Here is a 12,990-nt window from a genome sequence, read left to right on the forward strand (position 1 = left end):
GTTTCCTAGTGCCGGTTTGAAGTTCCTGCAGTTTTCACTGTAAAACCGAGTTGGAGCTAGTACCTCCCCATATAAATGTATGGAGTGGAGTTTGCAACTGAAAAGAAACTTTGTGTTCCCAACAAGATAGGTGAAGGACGGCTTTCACACACACTTATCTCTCAGAACTGAGCATGTGGAGAGACGTTCGTTCATCTAGACAAAGGGAACGGATTGCAGGAGAAACTTTTTCTCTGGTTTCTCAGTCTGTTTCCTAGTGCCGGTTTGAAATTCCTGCAGTTTTCACTGTAAAACCGAGTTGGAGCTGGTACCTCCCCATATATATGTATGGAGTGGAATTTTCAACCGAAAAGAAACTTTGTGTTCCCAACAAGCTAGGTGAAGGACAGCTTTCACACAAATTTTTCTCTCAGAACTGAGCATGTGGAGAGACGTTCGTTCATCTAGCACAAAGGGAACGGGTTGCAGGAGAAACTTTTACTCTGGTTTCTCAGTCTGTTTCCTAGTGCCGGTTTGAAGTTCCTGCAGTTTTCACTGTAAACCGAATTGGAGCTAGTACCTCCCCATATATATGTATGGAGTGGAGTTTGCAACTGAAAAGAAACTTTGTGTTCCCAACAAGCTAGGTGAAGGAAGGCTTTCACACACACTTATCTCTCAGAACTGAGCATGTGGAGAGACGCTCGTTCATGTAGCACAAAGGGAACGGTTTGTAGGAAAAACTCTTACTCTGGTTTCTCAGTCTATTTCCTAGTGCCGGTTTGAATTTCCTGCAGTTTTCACTGTAAAACCGAGTTGGAGCTAGTACCTCCCCATATATATTTATGGAGTGGAGTTTGCAACTGAAGAGAAACTTTGTGTTACCAACAAGCTAGGTGAAGGACGGCTTTCACACACACTTATTTCTCAGTACTGAGCATGTGGAGAGACGTTCGTTCATCTAGCACAAAAGGAACGGGTTGCAGGAGAAACTTTTACTCTGGTTTCTCTGTCTGTTTCCTAGTGCCGGTTTGAAGTTCCTGCAGTTTTCACTGTAAAACCGAGTTGGAGCTAGTACCTCCCCATATATATGTATGGAGTGGAGTTTGCAACTGAAGAGAAACTTTGTGTTCCCAACAAGCTATGTGAAGGACGGCTTTCACACACACTTTTCTCTCATAACTGAGCATGTGTAGAGACGTTCGTTCATCTAGCACAATGGGAACGGTTTGCAGGAAAAACTTTTACTCTGGTTTCTCAGTCTGTTTCCTAGTGCCGGTGTGAAGTACCTGCAGTTTTCACTGTAAAACCGAGTTGGAGCTAGTACCTCCCCATATATATGTATGAGTGGAGTTGGCAACTGAAAAGAAACTTTGTGTTCCAAACAAGCTAGTTGAAGAACTGCTTTAACACACACTTATCTCTCAGAACTGAGCATGTGGAGAGAGGTTCGTTCATGTAGCACAAATGAACGGGATGCAGGTGAAACTTTTACTCTGGTTTCTCAGTCTGTTTCCTAGTGCCGGTTTGAAGTTCCTGCAGTTTTCACTGTAAAACCGAGTTGGAGCTTGTACCTCCCCATATATATGTATGGAGTGGAATTTGCAACTGAAGAGAAAATTTGTGTTCCCAACAAGCTAGGTGAAGGACGGCTTTCACACACACTTATCTCTCAGAAATGAGCATGTGGAGAGAGTTCGTTCATCTAGCACAAAAGGAACGGGTTGCAGGAGAAACTTTTACTCTGGATTCTCAGTCTGTTTCCTAGTGCCGGTTTTAAGTTCCTGCAGTTTTCACTGTAAAACCGAGTTGGAGCTTGTACCACCCCATATATATGTATGGAGTGGAATTTGCAACTGAAAAGAAACTTAGTGTTCCCAACAAGCTAGGTGAAGGACGGCTTTCACAAACACTTATCTCTCAGAACTGAGCATGTGGAGAGAGGTTCGTTCATCTAGCACAAAAGGAACGGGTTGCAGGAGAAACTTTTACTCTGGTTTCTCAGTCTGTTTCCTAGTGCCGGTTTGAAGTTCCTGCAGTTTTCACAATAAAACCGAGTTGGAGCTAGTACCTCCCCATATATATGTATGGAGTGGAGTTTGCATCTAAAGAGAAACTTTGTGTTCCCAACAAGCTAGGTGAAGGACGGCTTTCACACACACTTATCTCTCAGAAATGAGCATGTGGAGAGAGGTTCGTTCATCTAGCACAAAAGGAACGGGTTACAGGAGAAACTTTTACTCTGGTTTCTCATTCTGTTTCCTAGTGCCGGTTAGAATTTCCTGCAGTTTTCACTGTAAAACCGAGTTGGAGCTAGTACCTCCCCATATATATGTATGGAGTGGAGTTTGCAACTGAAGAGAAACTTTGTGTTCCCAACAAGCTAGGTGAAGGACTGCTTTCACAAACACTTATCTCCCAGAACTTAGCATGTGGAGAGAGGTTCGTTCATCTAGCACAAAAGGAACGGGTTGCAGGAGAAACTTTTACTCTGGTTTCTCAGTCTGTTTCCTAGTGCCGGTTTGAAGTTCCTGCAGTTTTCACTGTAAAACCGAGTTGGAGCTAGTACCTCCCCATATATATGTATGGAGTGGAGTTTGCAACTGAAGAGAAACTTTGTGTTCCCAACAAGCTAGGTGAAGGACGGCTTTCACACACACATATCTCTCAGAACTGAGCATGTGGGGAGACGTTCGTTCATCTAGCACAAAAGGAACGGTTTGCAGGAGAAAATTTTACTCTGGTTTCTCAGTCTGTTTCCTAGTGCCGGGTTGACGTTCCTGCAGTTTTCACTGTAAAACCGAGTTGGAGCTAGTACCTCCCCATATATATGTATGGAGTGGAGTTTGCAACTGTAGAGAAGCTCTGTGTTCCCAACAAGCTAGGTGAAGGACGGCTTTCACACACATATATATCTCTGAACTGAGCATGTGGAGAGACGTTCGTTCATCTAGCACAAAGGGAACGGGTTGCAGGGGAAACTTTTACTCTGGTTTCTCAGTCTGTTCCCTAGTGCCGGTTTGAAGTTCCTGCAGTTTTCACTGTAAAACCGAGTTGGAGCTAGTACCTCCCCATATATATGTATGGTGTGGAGTTTGCAACAGAAGAGAAACTTTGTGTTCCCAACAAGCTAGTTGAAGGACGGCTTTCACACACACTTATCTCTCAGAACTGAGCATGAGGAGAGACGTTCGTTCATCTAGCTCAAAGGGAACGGTTTGCAGGACAAACTTTTACTCTGGTGTCTCAGTCTGTTTCCTAGTGCCGGTTTGAATTTCCTGCAGTTTTCACTGTAAAACCGAGTTGGAGCTAGTACCTCCCCATATATATGTATGGAGTGGAGTTTGCAACTGAAGAGAATCTTTGTGTTCCCATCCAGCTAGGTGAAGGACGGCTTTCACACACAATTATCTCTCAGAACTGAGCATGTGGAGAGACGTTCGTTCATCTAGCACAAAGGGAACGGGTTGCAGGAGAAACTTTTACTCTGGTTTCTCAGTCTGTTTCCTAGTGCCGGTTTGAAGTTCCTGCAGTTTTCACTGTAAAACCGAGTTGGAGATAGTACCTCCCCATATATATGTATGGAGTGGAGTTTGCAACTGAAGAGAAACTTTGTGTTCCCAACAAGCTAGATGAAGAACGACTTTCACACACACTTATCTCTCAGAACTGAGCATGTGGAGAGAGGTTCGTTCATGTAGCACAAATGAACGGGTTGCAGGAGAAACTTTTTCTCTGGTTTCTCAGTCTGTTTCCTAGTGCCGGTTTGAAGTTCCTGCAGTTTTCAGTGTAAAACCGAGTTGGAGCTAGTACCTCCCCATATCTTTGTATGGAGTGGAGTTTGCAACTGAAAAGAAACTTTGTGTTCCCAACAAGCTAGGTGAAGGAAGGCTTTCACACACACTTATCTCTAAAAATTGAGCATGTGGAGAGACCCTCGTTCATGTAGCACAAAGGGAACGGTTTGTAGGAAAAACTCTTACTCTGGTTTCTCAGTCTACTTCCTAGTGCCGGTTTGAAGTTCCTGCAGTTTTCACTGTAAAACAGAGTTGGAGCTAGTACCCCCCATATATATGTATGGAGTGGAGTTTGCAACTGAAAAGAAACTTTGTGTTCCCAACAAGCTAGGTGAATGACGGCTTTCACACACACTTATCTCTCAGAACTGAGCATGTGGAGAGACGTTCGTTCATTTTGCACATAAGGAACGGTTTGCAGGAGAAACTTTTACTCTGGTTTCTCAGTCTGTTTCCTAGTGCCGGTTTGAAGTTCCTGCAGTTTTCACTGTAAAACCGAGTTGGAGCTAGTACCTCCCCAAATATATGTATGGAGTGGAGTTTGCAACTGAATAGAAACTTTGTGTTCCCAACAAGCTAGTTGAAGAACGGCTTTCACACACACTTATCTCTCAGAACTGAGCATGTGGAGGGAGGTTCGTTCATGTAGCACAAATGAACGGGTTGCAGATGAAACTTTTACTCTGGATTCTCAGTCTGTTTCCTAGTGCCCGTTTGAAGTTCCTGCAGTTTTCACTGTAAAACCGAGTTGGAGCTAGTACCTCCCCATATATATGTATGGAGTGGAGTTTGCAACTGAAGAGAAACTTTGTGTTCCCAACCAGCTAGGTGAAGGACGGCTTTCACACACACTTATCTTTCAGAACTGAGCATGTGGAGAGACGTTCGTTCATCTAGCACAAAGGGAACGGGTTGCAGGAGAAATTTTACTCTGGTTTCTCAGTCTGTTTCCTAGTGCCGGTTTGAAGTTCCTGCAGTTTTCACTGTAAAACCGAGTTGGAGCTAGTACCTCCCGATATATATGTATGGAGTGGAGTTTGCAACTGAAGAGAATCTTTGTGTTCCCATCCAGCTAGGTGAAGGACGGCTTTCACACACAATTATCTCTCAGAACTGAGCATGTGGAGGGACGTTCGTTCATCTAGCACAAAGGGAACGGGTTGCAGGAGAAACTTTTACTCTGGTGTCTCAGTCTGTTTCCTAGTGCCGGTTTGAAGTTCCTGCAGTTTTCACTGTAAAACAGTGTTGGAGATAGTACCTCCCCATATAAATGTATGGAGTGGAGTTTGCAACTGAAGAGAAACTTTGTGTTCCCAACAAGCTAGTTGAAGAACGGCTTTCACACACACTTATCTCTCAGAACTGAGCATGTGGAGAGAGGTTCGTTCATGTAGCACAAATGAACGGGTTGCAGGAGAAACTTTTACTCTGGTTTCTCAGTCTGTTTCCTAGTGCCGGTTTGAAATTCCTGCAGTTTTCACTGTAAAACCGAGTTGGAGCTAGTACATCCCCATATAAATGTATGGAGTGGAGTTTGCAACTGAAAAAAAACTTTGTGTTCCCAACAAGCTAGGTGAAGGTCGGCTTTCACACACACTTATCTCTCAGAACTGAGCATGTGGAGAGACGTTCGTTCATCTAGCACAAAGGAAACGGTTTGCAGGGGAAACTTTTCTCAGGTATCTCAGTCTGTTTCCTAGTGCCGGTATGAAGTTCTTGCAGTTTTCACTGTAAAACCGAGTTGGAGCTAGTACCTCCCCATATATATGTATGGAGTGGAGTTTGCAACTGAAAAGAAACTTTGTGTTCCCAACAAGCTAGGTGAAGGAAGGCTTTCACACACAATTATCTCTAAAAATTGAGCATGTGGAGAGAGGTTCTTTCATGTAGCACAAAGGGAACGGTTTGTAGGAAAAACTCTTACTCTGGTTTCTCAGTCTACTTCCTAGTGCCGGTTTGAAGTTCCTGCAGTTTTCACTGTAAAAACGAGTTGGAGCTGGTACCTCCCCATATATATGTATGGAGTGGAGTATGCAAGTGAAGAGAAACTTTGTGTTCCCAACAAGCTAGGTGAAGGACGGATTTCACACACACTTATCTCTCAGAACTGAGCATGTGGAGAGAGGTTCGTTCATCTAGCACAAATGGAACGGTGTGCAGGAGAAAATTTTACTCTGGTTTCTCAGTCTGTTTCCTAGTGCCGGTTTGAAGTTCCTGCAGTTTTCACTGTAAAACCGAGTTGGAGCTAGTACCTCCCCATATATATGTATGGAGTGGAGTTTGCAACTGAAAAGAAACTATGTGTTCCCAACAAGCTAGGTGAAGGACGGCTTTCACACACACTTATCTCTCAGAACTGAGCATGTGGAGAGAGGTTCGTTCATGTAGCACAAGTGAACGGGTTGCAGGAGAAACTTTTACTCTGCTTTCTCAGTCTGTTTCCTAGTGCCGGTTTGAAGTTCCTGCAGTTTTCACTGTAAAACCGAGTTGGAGCTAGTACCTCCCCATATAAATGTATGGAGTGGAGTTTGCAACTGAAAAGAAACTTTGTGTTCCCAACAAGATAGGTGAAGGACGGCTTTCACACACACTTATCTCTCAGAACTGAGCATGTGGAGAGACGTTCGTTCATCTAGACAAAGGGAACGGATTGCAGGAGAAACTTTTTCTCTGGTTTCTCAGTCTGTTTCCTAGTGCCGGTTTGAAATTCCTGCAGTTTTCACTGTAAAACCGAGTTGGAGCTGGTACCTCCCCATATATATGTATGGAGTGGAATTTTCAACCGAAAAGAAACTTTGTGTTCCCAACAAGCTAGGTGAAGGACAGCTTTCACACAAATTTTTCTCTCAGAACTGAGCATGTGGAGAGACGTTCGTTCATCTAGCACAAAGGGAACGGGTTGCAGGAGAAACTTTTACTCTGGTTTCTCAGTCTGTTTCCTAGTGCCGGTTTGAAGTTCCTGCAGTTTTCACTGTAAACCGAATTGGAGCTAGTACCTCCCCATATATATGTATGGAGTGGAGTTTGCAACTGAAAAGAAACTTTGTGTTCCCAACAAGCTAGGTGAAGGAAGGCTTTCACACACACTTATCTCTCAGAACTGAGCATGTGGAGAGACGCTCGTTCATGTAGCACAAAGGGAACGGTTTGTAGGAAAAACTCTTACTCTGGTTTCTCAGTCTATTTCCTAGTGCCGGTTTGAAGTTCCTGCAGTTTTCACTGTAAAACCGAGTTGGAGCTAGTACCTCCCCATATATATTTATGGAGTGGAGTTTGCAACTGAAGAGAAACTTTGTGTTACCAACAAGCTAGGTGAAGGACGGCTTTCACACACACTTATTTCTCAGTACTGAGCATGTGGAGAGACGTTCGTTCATCTAGCACAAAAGGAACGGGTTGCAGGAGAAACTTTTACTCTGGTTTCTCTGTCTGTTTCCTAGTGCCGGTTTGAAGTTCCTGCAGTTTTCACTGTAAAACCGAGTTGGAGCTAGTACCTCCCCATATATATGTATGGAGTGGAGTTTGCAACTGAAGAGAAACTTTGTGTTCCCAACAAGCTATGTGAAGGACGGCTTTCACACACACTTTTCTCTCATAACTGAGCATGTGTAGAGACGTTCGTTCATCTAGCACAATGGGAACGGTTTGCAGGAAAAACTTTTACTCTGGTTTCTCAGTCTGTTTCCTAGTGTCGGTTTGAAGTTCCTGCAGATTTCACTGTAAAACCGAGTTGGAGCTAGTACCTCCCCATATATATGTATGGAATGGAGTTTGCAACTGAAGAGAAACTTTGTGTTCCCAACAAGCTATGTGAAGGACGGCTTTCACACTCACTTATCTCTCAGAACTTAGCATGTGGAGAGACGTTCGTTCATCTAGCACAAAGGGAACGGTTTGCAGGAGAAACTTTTTCTCTGGTTTCTCAGTCTGTTTCCTAGTGCCGATTTGAAGTTCCTGCAGTTTTCACTGTAAAACCGAGTTGGAGCTAGTACATCCCCATATATATGTATGGAGTGGAGTTTGCAACTGAACAGAAACTTTGTGTTCCCAACAAGCTAGGTGAAGGACGGCTTTCACACACACTTATCTCTCAGAACTGAGCATGTGGAGAGACGATCGTTCATCTAGCACAAATGGAACGGGTTGCAGGAGAAACTTTTTCTCTGGTGTCTCAGTCTGTTTCCTAGTGCCGGTTTGAAGTTCCTGCAGTTTTCACTGTAAAACCGAGTTGGTGCTAGTACCACCCCATATATATGTGTGGAATGGAGTTTGCAACTGAAGAGAAACTTTGTGTTCCCAACAAGCTAAGAGAAGGACGGCTTTCACACACACTTATCTCTCAGAACTGAGCATGTGGATAGACGATCGTTCATCAAGCACAAGGGGAACGGGTTGCAGGAGAAACTATTACTCTGCTTTCTCAGTCTGTTTCCTAGTGCCGGTTTGAAGTTCCTGCAGTTTTCGCTGTCAAACGGAGTTGGAGCTACTACCTCCCAATATATATGTATGGAATGGAGTTTGCAACTGGAAAGAAACTTTGTGTTCCCAACAAGATAGGTGAAGGACGGCATTCACACACACTTATCTCTCAGAACTGAGCAAGTGGAGAGACTTTCGTTCATCTAGCACAAAGGGAACGGGTTGCAGGAGACACTTTTTCTCTGCTTTCTCTTTCTGTTTCCTAGTGCCGGTTTGAAGTTCCTGCAGTTTTCACTGTCAGACCGAGTTGGAGCTAGTACCTCCCTATATATATGTATGGAATGGAGTTTGCAACTGAAAAGAAACTTTGTGTTCCCAACAAGCTAGGTGAAGGACGGCTTACACACACACTTATCTCTCAGAACTGAGCATGTGGAGAGACGTTCGTTCGTCTAGCACCAATGGAACGGGTTGCAAGAGACACTTTTTCTCTGCTTTCTCAGTCTGTTTCCTAGTGCCGGTTTGAAGTTCCTGCAGTTTTCACTGTAAAACCGATTTGGAGCTAGTACCACCCCTTATATATGTATGGAGTGGAGTTTGCAAGTGAAGAGAAACTTTGTGTTCCCAACGAGCTAGGTGAAGGACGGCTTTCAAACACATATATCTCTCAGAACTGAGCATGTGGTGAGACGTTTGTTCATCTAGCACAAAAGGAATGGGTTGTAGGAGAAACTTTCTCAGGTTTCTCAGTCTGTTTCCTAGGGCCGTTTTGAAGTTCCTGCAGTTTTCACTGTAAAACCGAGTTGGAGCTAGTACCTCCCCATATATATATATGGAATGGAGTTTGCAACTGAAAAGAAACTTTGCCTTCCCAACAAGCTAGGTGAAGGACGGCTTTCAAACACACTTATATCTCAGAACTGAGCAAGTGGAGGGACGTTCGTTCATCTAGCACCAAGGGAACGGGTTGCAGGAGACAGTTTTTCTCTGCTTTCTCTGTATGTTTCCTAGTGCAGCTTTGAAGTTCCTGCAGTTTTCACTGTCAAACCGTATTGGAGCTAGTACCTCCCCATATATATTTATGGAATGGAGTTTCCAACTGAAAAGGAACTTTGTGTTCCCAACAAGCTAGGTGAAGGACGGCTTTCACACACACTTATCTCTCAGAACTGAGCAAGTGGAGAGACTTTCGTTCATCTAGCACCAAGGGACCGGGTTGCAGGAGACACTTTTTCTCTGCTTTCTCAGTCTGTTTCCTAGTGCCGGTTTGAAGTTCCTGCAGTTTTCACTGTCAAACCGAGTTGGAGCTAGTACCTCCCCATATATATGTATGGAATGGAGTTTGCAACTGAAAAGAAACTTTGTGTTCCCAACAACCTAGGTGAAGGACGGCTTTCACACACACTTATCTCTCAGTACTGAGCATGTGGAGAGACATTCGTTCATCTAGCACAAAGGGAACGGGTTGCAGGAGAAACTATTACTCTGCTTTCTCAGTCTGTTTCCTAGTGCCGGTTTGAAGTTCCTGCAGTTTTCGCTGTCAAACGGAGTTGGAGCTGCTACCTCCCCATATATATGTAAGGAATGGAGTTTGCAACTGGAAAGAAACTTTGTGTTCCCAACAAGAAAGGTGAAGGACGGCTTTCACACACACTTATCTCTCAGAACTGAGCAAGTGGAGAGACTTTCGTTCATCTAGCACAAAGGGAACGGGTTGCAGGAGATACTTTTTCTCTGCTTTCTCTGTCTGTTTCCTAGTGCCGGTTTGAAGTTCCTGCAGTTTTCACTGTCAGACCGAGTTGGAGCTAGTACCTCCCTATATATATGTATGGAATGGAGTTTGCAACTGAAAAGAAACTTTGTGTTCCCAACAAGCTAGGTGAAGGACGGCTTACACACACACTTATCTCTCAGAACTGAGCAAGTGGAGAGACGTTCGTTCGTCTAGCACCAATGGAACGGGTTGCAAGAGACACTTTTTCTCTGCTTTCTCAGTCTGTTTCCTAGTGCCGGTTTGAAGTTCCTGCAGTTTTCACTGTAAAACCGATTTGGAGCTAGTACCAACTCTTATATATGTATGGAGTGGAGTTTGCAAGTGAAGAGAAACTTTGTGTTCCCAACGAGCTAGGTGAAGGACGGCTTTCAAACACATATAGCTCTCAGAACTGAGCATGTGGTGAGATGTTTGTTCATCTAGCACAAAGGGAATGGGTTGTAGGAGAAACTTTTCTCAGGTTTCTCAGTCTGTTTCCTAGTGCCGGTTTGAAGTTCCTGCAGTTTTCACTGTAAAACCGAGTTGGAGCTAGTACCTCCCCATATATATGTATGGAGTGGAGTTTGCAACTGAAGAGAAACTTTATGTTCCCAACCAGCTAGGTGAAGGACGGCTTTCACACACACATATTTCTCAGAACTGAGCATGTGGAGAGACATTCGTTCATCTAGCACAAAGGGAACCGGTTGCAGGAGAAACTTTTACTCTGGTTTCTCAGTCTGTTTCCTAGTGCCGGTTTGAAGTTCCTGCAGTTTTCACTGTAAAACCGAGTTGGAGCTAGTACCTCCCCATATATATGTATGGAGTGGAGTTTGCAACTGAAGAGAAACTTTGTGATCCCAACAAGCTAGGTGAAGGACGGCTTTCACACACATTTTTCTCTCAGAACTGAGCATGTGGAGAGACGTTCGTTCATCTAGCACAAAGGGAACCGGTTGCAGGAGAAACTTTTACTCTGGTTTCTCAGTCTGTTTCCTTGTGCCGGTTTGAAGTTCCTGCAGTTTTCACTGTAAAACCGAGTTGGAGCTAGTACCTCCCCATATATATGTATGGAGTGGAGTTTGCAACTGAAGAGAAAATTTGTGCTCCCAACAAGCTATGTGAAGGACGGCTTTCACAAAAACATATCTCTCAGAACTGAGCCTGTGGAGAGACGTTCGTTCATCTAGCACAAAGGAAACTCTTTGCAGGGGAAACTTTTCTCAGGTTTGTCAGTCTGTTTCCTAGTGCCGGTTTGAAGTTCCTGCAGTTTTCACTGTAAAACCGAGTTGGAGCTAGTACCTCCCCATATATATGTATGGGGTGGAGTTTGCAACTGAAAAGAAACTTTGTATTCCCAACAAGCTATTTGAAGGACGGCTTTCACACACACTTATCTCTCAGAACTGAGCATGTGGAGAGACTTTCGTTCATCTAGCACAAAGGGAGCGGGTTGCAGGCGAAACTTTTACTCTGGTCTCTTAGTCTGTTTCCTAGTGCCGGTTTGAAGTTCCTGCAGTTTTCACTGTAAAACCGAGTTGGAGCTAGTACCTCCCCATATATATGTATGGAGTGGAGTATGCAAGTGAAGAGAAACTTTGTGTTCCCAACAAGCTAGGTGAAGGACGGATTTCACACAGACTTATCTCTCAGAACTGAGCATGTGTAGAGAGGTTCGTTCATCAAGCACAAATGGAACGGTGTGCAGGAGAAAATTTTACTCTGGTTTCTCAGTCTGTTTCCTAGTGCCGGTTTGAAGTTCCTGCAGTTTTCACTGTAAAACCGAGTTGGAGCTAGTACCTCCCCATATATATGTATGGAGTGGAGTTTGCAACTGAAAAGAAACTATGTGTTCCCAACAAGCTAGGTGAAGGACGGCTTTCACACACACTTATCTCTCAGAACTGAGCATGTGGAGAGAGGTTCGTTCATGTAGCACAAGTGAACGGGTTGCAGGAGAAACTTTTACTCTGCTTTCTCAGTCTGTTTCCTAGTGCCGGTTTGAAGTTCCTGCAGTTTTCACTGTAAAACCGAGTTGGAGCTAGTACCTCCCCATATAAATGTATGGAGTGGAGTTTGCAACTGAAAAGAAACTTTGTGTTCCCAACCAGGTAGGTGAAGGACGGCTTTCACACACACTTATCTCTCAGAACTGAGCATGTGGAGAGACGTTCGTTCATCTAGACAAAGGGAACGGATTGCAGGAGAAACTTTTTCTCTGGTTTCTCAGTCTGTTTCCTAGTGCCGGTTTGAAATTCCTGCAGTTTTCACTGTAAAACCGAGTTGGAGCTGGTACCTCCCCATATATATGTATGGAGTGGAATTTGCAACTGAAGAGAAACTTTGTGTTCCCAACAAGCTAGGTGAAGGACAGCTTTCACACAAATTTTTCTCTCAGAACTGAGCATGTGGAGAGACGTTCGTTCATCTAGCACAAAGGGAACGTGTTGCAGGAGAAAATTTTACTCTGGTTTCTCAGTCTGTTTCCTAGTGCCGGTTTGAAGTTCCTGCAGTTTTCACTGTAAACCGAATTGGAGCTAGTACCTCCCCATATATATGTATGGAGTGGAGTTTGCAACTGAAAAGAAACTTTGTGTTCCCAACAAGCTAGGTGAAGGAAGGCTTTCACACACACTTATCTCTCAGAACTGAGCATGTGGAGAGACGCTCGTTCATGTAGCACAAAGGGAACGGTTTGTAGGAAAAACTCTTACTCTGGTTTCTCAGTCTATTTCTTAGTGCCGGTTTGAAGTTCCTGCAGTTTTCACTGTAAAACCGAGTTGGAGCTAGTACCTCCCCATATATATTTATGGAGTGGAGTTTGCAACTGAAGAGAAACTTTTTGTTAAAAACAAGCTAGGTGAAGGACGGCTTTCACACACACTTATTTCTCAGTACTGAGCATGTGGAGAGACGTTCGTTCATCTAGCACAAAGGGAACGGGTTGCAGGAGAAACTTTTACTCTGGTTTCTCTGTCTGTTTCCTAGTGCCGGTTTGAAGTTCCTGCAGTTTTCACTGTAAAACCGAGTTGGAGCTAGTAC

This window comes from Camelus bactrianus, unplaced genomic scaffold, assembly GCF_048773025.1.
Source record: "Camelus bactrianus isolate YW-2024 breed Bactrian camel unplaced genomic scaffold, ASM4877302v1 HiC_scaffold_44, whole genome shotgun sequence".
NCBI lineage: Eukaryota > Metazoa > Chordata > Mammalia > Artiodactyla > Camelidae > Camelus > Camelus bactrianus.